Source organism: Salarias fasciatus, chromosome 16, assembly GCF_902148845.1.
Source record: "Salarias fasciatus chromosome 16, fSalaFa1.1, whole genome shotgun sequence".
Lineage (NCBI taxonomy): Eukaryota > Metazoa > Chordata > Actinopteri > Blenniiformes > Blenniidae > Salarias > Salarias fasciatus.
Window position 1 is genome coordinate 18,136,007 of NC_043760.1, and position 10,979 is coordinate 18,146,985.

Below are 10,979 nucleotides of genomic sequence, written 5' to 3' on the forward strand. Positions count from 1 at the left end.
GGAAAAAGCCGAGCGACGGGAGCTCAGAGCCGGAAAGAGCCGAATGGAGGGAGCCTCTACAGCGACGTGTAACCCCGCACGGCAACTCCGAGGTCAAACATACAGCTTGGGCACCAAAACCTTAGAATTCAGTGGGAACACATAATCTGTTTTAACAGTGAGATCCATAAGTGCATAAAAATTGCACTAATACCAACTGTAATGCAAAGTAATAGAGTTATAATTTCTGTTACCAGAATTGCACGAACAGGGTCTGCAATCTGAACACTGGCCTGCAGAAATCATGCAAGTAAAGCAACAACCTTTGGTCAATATAGAAACTCTTTTTTAGATAAGATTTAATGTTGCATGCACTTAGAAAACAATCTTTGACTTTGAAGCATTTATAGGTGCTTCTAACTTTTTACTGATTCAGCTCTTTTGAGGTCAGCTCAGCTGCATGTGGCCTCTGAATGGAAATGAGTTGGACACCCTGGTTCAGAGATATCCTTCCTAAAAAAAAGTTGATCCCAACCACTATTTATGATATAATTACATTACATTTTTATATCTTCATGCAGGCTGTATGAACCAACTTTTAAGAACTTTCCAGAAACATACATATGGAAACGCATTACCGGTAATTCTGGAAAAGACATGTTTTTAATCCCACTGGAAAAAATACAGACTATAAATAAGACTATGACAAAGTCAAAACAAAATCAAAAATTAAATCAAATGATGCTGTTAAATCTCAACCAAAAGATAAACAGTTTATCATCAATAAATTTTGAAGTGGGCACTAAATATCCATAAAGTCCAAAACTTTTAGCTTTTGTAAAAATTCTCAATACTCAATGAAATGTAAATCACTGAATCAAATGCATTTTCATAATTTTTCTCTTGAGTAAAGTACTTCTACCTTATTCTATTCTCTTCTATTCTGTCTTGGAAAATAATATTTTCGTATTGATGCTTCTCTGAGAAAGACTGGTCAAGGATGTCCCACACATCTTCACCAGATGTCAACAGTTTTGTCTAGTTCAATACAGTCTAAGCTCTGTGTTCACTGTTGTCTTTGATTTGAATAAATCCAGGATGACTCCCAGAACAGAGGAGAACACACTTTGCTCAGCAGAAGGCTTTTATTCCTCCTCTCGCCAGAGAGAGATCTTTTGAATGAACCACAGAAGTTGAAGTCAATTTTCTCTGACGTTTTTATTATACATTACAAGAACATGAGATTTAAGATTTTCTACGACATTTTGTTCTCTGTGAATACACTTAGATTATTTGCACAACAGCTGTGAAATTGAATAATGATAAGTATATCTTCTTAAATATTTGTGTGTAGTATGTGTTTTTTATTTTTATGCGCAGTTTGATATGACAATCTTTATCATGATTAACTTTCAAATAAGTCAGAAGACATGACAAGGCAAGATGTTGGGTTTTGTCTATATAGGGACTATACACATTTAGCTATAATATATAATAATGAAAACAGATTAGAATTTGCAAGTCAGTAAGGTGGAAAAGTATTTTAAAACACTGACAGAGAATAAACATTTGCCTTGGATTGAGCAAAACATCATCAGCACACTGTTTCTGAAACAAAGGTAGACAGAGTGCTGCTAGATCCCTCTGCAGACACAAGTGCTAACTACACTGTAGGATTATTCTACACAGAGGTACTGTTTGGGGCCTCTCTCACTTTCCTGTGTTTTAGAGAGAGGCGCTGAGAGAGATGTACACATTTGTTGGTCAGTAATGTTTCGGCTGTAGGTCATTGAACTCCAGTGGTAAACTGGTCAAGCAGCTCCATGTTTTGCATTCCGGTCTGTTCTGCTCATCACTGGATACATACAAAGGAGCTAAGTTGGAATCCTAAAATTTTACTATTGATCACCCAAAACTGATATCAATGCAAATGACACAAAATCTTCTTAAAATCTATAATGAATCTCTCAAAACTTGATACATCTAGAACAAATTGCCTCAAGCTTGCTCTAAGTTCTTCTGGGTTAACACATCAACATGAAAATCTCCTGTTGTTCTTTATGTCCTGTTTGGACCTTATAAGGAATCCATACATAAAATAATATATTTTCACTACCAACACGATTGATGCCATGCGGAAAATGTAAATTAAGAAAAAGGTGCAATACTTTCCACTTTTCACAGAGCCAAATGTTATTTACCATCAAACATGACAACATCTCAGACTTTGAACGGAAGAAATTTGACTCATCTATTTCTTTAAATATAGGACAAAGACAACAAAGGTCTAAAAAGGTAAGCAACATCAAAATATAACAGTTTGAATTGACTTTAAAGTACATTATACAGCGATGGATCCTGACTCACATCATGCATCACATTCACGTATTCACACTGCTGATAACTGCCAAGCAAGGCACCTTTGCTCCATTGGGATGAAGTTGGGCTTCAGTGTCTTCCACTAATTTTTCGACACTTGGACAGGATGAAATGGGGTAACAGACTGGCCAGCTTCAGACCTGTAGATCAAATGCTGTGTTAGTGTGAAGCCCTTGTTGGCTGCAGAAAGGTTGATCTTGAGATCCAACTTTTCTTTAAGGTTTTTTTTCCTTAAAACCTTCCTTATGGACCTTTTTTCAAGTCAATAAAGCAGCCAATTAACAAAAAAAAAAAAAAAATGGTTGATGACAATCCATGCGGAAAATGTAAACTAGATACATCTAGAACAAATGGTAATCACACTTTCGGTGCTATGATTTGGAATAAAAAGAACATTTTAGGGAGGCAGGGTCTTGAAAAAATGAAAAAGTGCCTAGGCTCAGCAATCAGTAAAAAAAACTACAACAAACTATGAAAATAAATCCCATTACGAGCAGAACACATTATTGTCAAATGATTCTGTGATAGTGGAGAAATTTCCTTGCGCAGTGGACAAAACTGAAGGTAAAAACCCAACGCTCGTGATCTTCAGGCCCTCGGGCAGCACTGCATTTAGAAGAGGCATGACTGTGCTGCAAACCGATGGGCTCAGGAGCACTCACAGACGTTATTGTCTGTGACCACAGTTGAGGCTTTATCCTGTAAGAAAGCGTATGTGAACACATCACAGAAATGCAGCTGTCTTCACTGCAAGAAATGAAAAACGGCGTCAGATGTGTCACAACTTGAAATCATCTTTGAAAACAACAGACCCATGTGTTCATTTATGTTTCTCTTATCATCACTTGTTCAGTCAAACTTTTATAATAAACTGCTGTTTACAATTTTATTAGTGCACTGAATCGGTCCCCGAGTAGATCTGCTGATATCTTTACGACCGGTGCAGGTGGTGTCTCAGCTGAGGAATCGAATGTGAGACGTTAGGCTGAGTCTGTCAGATTCACCACCTGAAAAAAAAAAAAAGGGAAATCAAATAAATGCAGAGAGAGAAATGAAAGAAGCAGAGAGTGTTGGAGCTGAAGTAACTAATAGCGTGGCGGAACAAAGCAGCGGCTGAAGGAAGGAGAGGAGAAGAAGAGATTTACTGTCAGGCGAGCAGACAGGTTATATTCCATCGATAGGAATGATAGAGAACAAGAGACAACAGGAGCCTACTGCAGTGTAAGCGTCTGGTGCTGTCAGCAGCTTTAAATCACTCTGGCACTCAGAGAGAGAGAGAGAGAGAGAGAGAGAGAGAGAGAGAGAGAGAGAGAGACCAGCACTCTGGGGCTCCTGCTCTAACAAGAATGAGCAGATTATACTGTGCTATATATGTTTATGTATTGTTATTTTCTGCTATATTTGTGAGCTGTGAATCATTTTAGGTCCAGATTTCCAGTTTACTTGTCATGCAGGAACAATACCAAGATAAATAATTTATTTTTTTTTAATCAACAGAGCCAATTGATTAGCTACAAATATTTTTTTCTTGCAGGCAAACAAATGTTGTGTGTTTAAAATTGAATTTTCTTTCAGGGCCATCTGGAAGTGTTGTCAACATACAAACGCGTGGCCATGCAGAGTTATAACGGCAAGTAACACTTTTATAGTTGAAAAGTTACGGATCTGCTGAATCATAGCCATCTTTTCTCCAAAATCTCATATATAAAATTCTTTTTTTTTTTTTTTTAATTGAATTGAATGACTTATGCCATTATTAGTCCCACAAGGGGACACTTGATATATCATTTCATTCCACTTATGTAACACCTATTGACATTTGGAGCAATCTGTTTTGTTGTAAAAGTTTCTATATTGTTGAGTTGTTCATTAGGTTTGAAAAAAGTCTGTAGCAGAAAAAGTAGTTTCAGTGAAGAGACATTGGTCTTATTTTTCAAGTAAGCAACATAACATTAGAAATATAGTTGTTTCAGGGCAAAACCCATCATTCTGCAAGCAATCAGCCATCAATATGCGACTGTGACAATACATGTTTATGGTAGAACGAGCAGGTGAAATTATTTCTGCTTCCTCCAAGTAAATGATTTATATTTCCACCTCCACTCTGCAGCCGTGGTGAATTCAGATATTCCTCCCTGTGCTGTCCGTTCTGTTCTCCGGGCTACTTTGGCCACAGCTAATTATTATTCCTCTCAAAATACATATCTTATTGCTTGTTAAAGTACAAGTTGCAGAGTTCGGATCACAGAGATTACAGGCCTTCCAGTCGTGTTGGTGGTGAAATCAACCTAAAATTATTGAAACAACAGCAGCTTTTGGCCGCGGTGGGACGCCGGGGCGAGGCCCAGCGATGCGGGGCAGGAGGTCTGTGTGTCTGTCTGGGGTCTGTGTCCACTGAGCCTCTGTTTTCTGAATGGAGGCTAGAATAGACTCGAGCTTTATTTTTACTGGACGACTGCCCCACAGAGAAAATCACAGAGAGTGTGAGACTGGACGTTGAACTACCCAGGAGCGCCACACTCATTCATGAGCCGGGTTTCCCACGCAGAGCAGCTGAGAAGCTTTTTGGTTGTTGCCTCTTACAACTGACTCACACAAACACTCACATATAAAATATATAAAATACATACGTGTTTGTAATTCAGTTGTGATTTTTATCCTCCATGAAGTTTTTGCTTTGATGTGCTTGTTCACTGCAACGAGTGACGGCAAAGCACGAAATGTCACCTGGAGAACCCTCATGGACAAGGCATGTAGCCTGACACATGACCTTTCACTGTTTGTTTGGGTGTTCCTGTTGGATGAGGGTCAAGAACTGAGGACGCCACCATTCAGCACATACATGTCAAACGTCTCCAAAGATTTGTTTGAGCGAGACTCTGAAGTCTGATTCCTCAAATTCATCTGTGAAATTCAAACAGGATCCAACCTACTGTGTGCTTTGTAGATGGACTTATCAGTTCACTTCGTGAAATTGAGTGGTGTAGCATTTCCTTCATGTGTGGTACCAGGAAGTGAGGACGATTATGAATACAAACATTATAAATCACATCTGAATCAGGGTAATCAGATTGCTTTTCTGCTCACGAGTCTCAATCAAAGGCTTTTATGTTAAGAAAAACTGTTACAAAAGTGACTGGTTTTTCCTTATTTGCTCCTGCAAACAAGCATACAGTCAACACGATGAATTAAACAAAGCAGTAACCTTAGATGTGCATGGCTGAGTGATGAGTGAAAGGGAAACGTGAGAGTGGTCAGTAGAAATACTGTATTTAATAATGAAGGAGAGGACCTAAGATGGAAAACACACCGTTCCAGCTGACTGGAGCAATGTTTTGTACAAACCCCCATAATCACAAGGCACAAGCCACAGGTCCTGGTTTGTGCTGTGAGATTTTTAAAACTGACTATGCAAATTTTAGCAAGTTGAGACTCTTGATTGCATTTGTGTGATTACAGTTGGATGGAGTGAAAGTGAAATCAATAATTGTGGAAACATGCATCTGAATCAAGCTATTAGTGTTATCAAAGACAGATGATTCTCTTCATTTTCATTCATATAATTAATCTTTATTTTTGAGTTACAGAGCATGATTTACAATTAATATACTTCAAATTATGAATGAACCAATCTTTCACAGTGTTTGAAATTAACTCTCCCTTTCATCATGTCAGTAATTGCATTGCTTCATGTGATATACAGTATAACAGACTCAAAAATAAAAGACCTTGGATTATAGCGCCCCCCTCAGGTCAGTTATTGTACTGGACGAAAATTGTGTAGGAATTTCTTTCTCAATTAATCGCATTAATCTGATCCGATCAGCATTCACATGCTTTACTTGAGACGATGTTTTAAAAACAGAGAAGAAACAAAGAAAACTAATGTGTTTAAAAACTTTAATGAAAGTAAATCAACCAGTTTTGCTTCTTGAAAAAAAAAAAAAACTGTAAAAATTCCACCTTGTGATTCTGAAAAGTTACAAGGAAATAATATTTGTCTTGAGCTTCAATGATGGATAACTATGCGCGGGTGCCCGCGCTTTGAGGCTTCTGAAGCAGTGTAAAAAGTACCATATAAATGAAAAAAAAACACTCTTACTGAAGATTTAGAATAATGGAAGTCTCAATCAATCAGGTGCACCATGGTCAATAGGATCCAGGATGGGTGGATAGATGGATGGATGGTACAACAGCTTTAAAAAGATAAAGATAAGATAAATGGAAGAACAAAGATGGTGTTTGTAATATACAGCATCAGTGTCCTCCAGGTTGGTTTAAATACATGAATGATTTGACATTCAAAGATGTCAAAGACTGTATTCTATCTGAAAGCATGGTTTCAACATGCTTTTCTAAAATGTTTTTGTGTCCTTCTCTTTTCGGCTCCCTTTTTAAACTCACTGAATCTAGCCGATGGGGGCTGCCATGGCAACAAACCTTCAGCCCACTGTGTGCACTTACTGGAGAAATTATAACAATCATGCTGTGTCACATCGATGCCAAATCATGTCAGGCTCCAGAAAAGTTCTAATTTAACTGAAAAATGGAGACAATCACAATAACACAGTGCTGCCTGCCAGTGACGGTGCTCTTCATCACCTGGAGGCTGGGGCCTGTCGATATCCTCGACTGGGATAAATTAGAGAACTGACTTTTAATTATGTGCTTTATTTATCACTCTTGTCTTTGCTTTGAAATGTGTCCCGACTCCAAGCAAAATAATGTCTCCTCTCAAAGGGAGGACGACCTTGAGAGGGAAGTCAAAACCACCAGTCAGTGCCAAGTTCATTTTACCCCCGATGAAAAGGGATTTCTAAATCTTTCAAGCAGCAGAGGACAGACAGAGGGTTGCAGGAGTTTCACAGCGTTCCATAATATGAGGAAGTCAGACTTTGGATCGGCTGAATTGCAGAGTGTTTCAGAAGGGCAGGCCACACTTTCATCACATTCCTATGATGCTGATAAAGTGGGTCCAGCAGCTGTCTTGGTGTCTGGAGCTTTCACTGCCTTCAATCTGATGTGAATGTGCTGATGGCCGGTCAGCTGACAGGATGCAGCCCTGAGGGAAATCTTTGTGCTGCACAGACACGGCTGTTTGTTCCAGGTCACACTGCTGAGGGATGCATTCAGGGCAGAGCAACTTTTTCTCTCCAAAGCAAGCAGACAAGGACTGTGGCGTGAAATACTGACCGAGAGAAATTCATATCCTGCATTTGAATGTGGAGGTTTCGCCTCAGTTTTTTGTGTTCAACCGAGCATGTTCAGCATTTCACAGTTCATCCAAGTGAAGTGTGGAGTGTTGAGCACAAAGTATAGAAACAAATCCAAGATATTAAACTCGAACAGTCTTCTGGGGAATTTCAGTGAATTTCTTTTACTGTCTTCTTTTTTAACATTACACTGGCACAAAAATATATAACAGTATATAATATTCTTCATAATGTGATGAATTTTTTTTAAAAAAAGCTGGTGTCTTGTTCCAACCCTGAAGTGGCTGAAGTCTGGATGGATGGGTGGATTGAAAAAGAAGAATGACTCATTAATGTTGCTCTAAATTTCTGATTTCCTTAAAGAAAAAAGAAAAAGCGAATTGCAAGATATAAGCAGGCAGGTCATTTCTGAAACCAGAGGGACCTGAAATGGTCTGTTATTACCTGTCTATCGTGATCCACATCACTTGTAGAAGAAAATGAAATATATGTGAGTAGACAGCCTCGATTCATTCATTCACGCCATCAGTCATTCATTCAATCGCTCCAGTTCCAGTGTAAATGATTATCCACAAGATGGCACTGCATACAAATGATCAGGAAAGGAGAAAAGCAGTCTTATCCAACACAACACAACAGTCTTTTTTTTTTTATAACAGTTTGAAAAATAAGCTTTCTGTACAGTATGTCTGCCTCTTCCATCCTATAGTTTATCTGAATTGTACAGTTGATTTGAAATATTCACACAGAAACATTTTCCGAACGGAATGCAGCCAGAGGAACTTGTTTACAAAAACAACCTAGAATTGAACTTGAAACCAAGCAATGGAAAGACGTCAATGCGCCTTGATATATTCAGTGTCTTTAATTAACATTGCCACGCTGTCTTTGAGTGTTCTAGTTATGAAAGCTGAAGCCATGCAGTTTGCAATAATTACAAGTTGCACTCCAATCATCACTGTTAATAAGATGGATCTTAAAGTCTGATATACTTGGGCCATGATCTACATGCATAATTAATTCAGCGAAATGATTAGTGCTGGCCTACCTGGGAACATGACCCAGAACAGTCATAACTTCAGGAGCTATTGCAAGCTTGAACAAGAGGATATAAAAATTCAAAGACAATCAAAAGATTTTCTGTAAGCCCCATTTCAATCCAAGTCACATTTTGGACAATCATCACTGATTTATTGTACATGATACTTCACATGACTCATCTCCGGCCTCCAGCTGAGCAGGAAGCTGTGCTAAAACCGTCCACTGCATCAAATCAGATTTCTATCAATCTGCATGGTGATGGTGCCAGATTCTTGACGGTCAATTCAATTTGATCAACAATCGTACCAACTATATGTCACATGGTAACAGAAAAGCAGGAAAACAAGCCACTTGTGGTGTTAATATTGTGGAACCCGGTCTTGAAATGAAAATACCTGAATAAGTAAGAAGAACTATGAAAAGTGCTCACATTCAGTAGTGGTACAGTTGCGTTTGTCAAAAATACTAACTTCTCTTCTCAAACTAAAAGCAAGAAAGTACAGGTCCATAGCAAAAAAATAGTTGTTGTTTTTTTTTTTTACTTTACTGATGCATGATGACGTTTTTTTGAAGAATGTTGAATATTGAATCTCTATCTGGTTGTAAAATACACCAGCCTAATCATTGAGATCTTTGTTTTCAACAATTACGATAAGTAAACAGGTCAAATCTATTCAGTATGGTTGAAATGATTTCGTAAAAACCAAAAGTTATTTATTCTCACCTCTAAAACACAGATGATTCAGCTTGTTTCACAGTTCTGAATCCAAAACGTCATTATGCTCCTCATGAACAAACAACTGTTAATAACTTGGCATGGATAAATGTTATTTTCAGCAGCTTTGATCCTTTCACTGTAACTCTGAAATCATCATCCACCGAGTTTAAAACAAGTCACGAAGTATTGATCTTTGTTTTCAAATACTAATATAAAGTACAGATATCTGAAAGCTGCACCGAACAACAGTTCCAAATACATTTTCTGGACAAATAAATAGTTTGGAAGAGCTTAAATACATTTGAAAAAGAAAACAGAACTATTAGTGGCATGATCTTCATTAGTGAAGCTGCAGCCAGTTTTGCTCCTTAAAGAAATGGTTTGATGGAATGAATGCCTGCAATAGAGGGGACTAGAGAGCTACAGTATATCTTGAAAGCTATCCTAAGTACGAAATGCATTCCTTGAAGTGTCTGACCCTGGACTTGAGCAGCAGACGAATCAGACTAAATTACCATTTCTTGGTGCAAAGTGGTGATTCAGAGGTCTGGAATTTAGAGGCTGAGAATTTGCAAAGGTCTTCCGGCAATTTCAGTCTTAAGCCCGCTTTTAATCTTAAATTATGATGCAAATAACCTGTTTGAAGCAGGCTTCACTAACACTATTATTTAATTTATTTGACTATTATGGCTGGATTAAGTTATGATGTGCAAATTTTTTTTTTTTTTTTTTACTTTTCATCCTTTTGCCCTTTCAAACTAAACAAACGCATACAGGAAAAAGCATATTTCCCATGTTATGGTCATGATCAGATTGAACACATTTTCCCATCAATCCTCTTGAAAGGAGAACTGTCTTATTGGTGGTGTGTCATGTAATTTTAATTGGTGGCCTGTTGTTCAAAAAATTGCTCATACCAGTGACATGTCTCCTCTGCTTTTCATGAATTCCTTCACACACCCACCACCTATTCCCACCTCATGCAAAGCAATAGTGCTGGAGGCTGAGAATATTCCAGCCAAAGCCTTGAAAAACAGGGCACTGCTTCGACAGGTCACTAGTTTGAGTCAATATTCCCTTTTATTTTTTTTTTCTATCCCTGAAGGAGAGTCTTCAAACAGAAATACATGAAGCTCTGGATATTTACACTAAAACAACAACATTCCCTGAAGCTTACAGGAACTTGAATTAAACACAGACCAGATAAAGGTCACTGCAAGCAACTGGTGTCATCACAGCCATGCTGGATTATTAATCATCAGATTAACACTGAGATATATCTTAACATTTTTCGCTCGCTTTGATGAAAAACTCGGCAAAAACATTTCTACCTCAGGTTTATTCTGAAAGGCCTTCCGGTTACGTACAGACGTTCAGCGTGCTTGCGCCTGGCTAGCTCAGCGGGCTGCGCATACGTGCGAATATCGCATTAGTCCGCGAGCTCCGCTTTCAACCAATCGGTGTTGTGCTGAATTCACCACAGTATGAGCTCGCGCACACACGCTCCCGGCATTCGCGGGTGGGAGGGTCTGGCGCGTGCGCATCACTCAATAAGTCGCTAACTCGTTGGTCTGAGAATTCTGGGGAGAGTCGATAAGACTGTTTCAGTTTGTGTGAAGTCTGCGTCTTTTTTACGTAAAGTCTTAAAA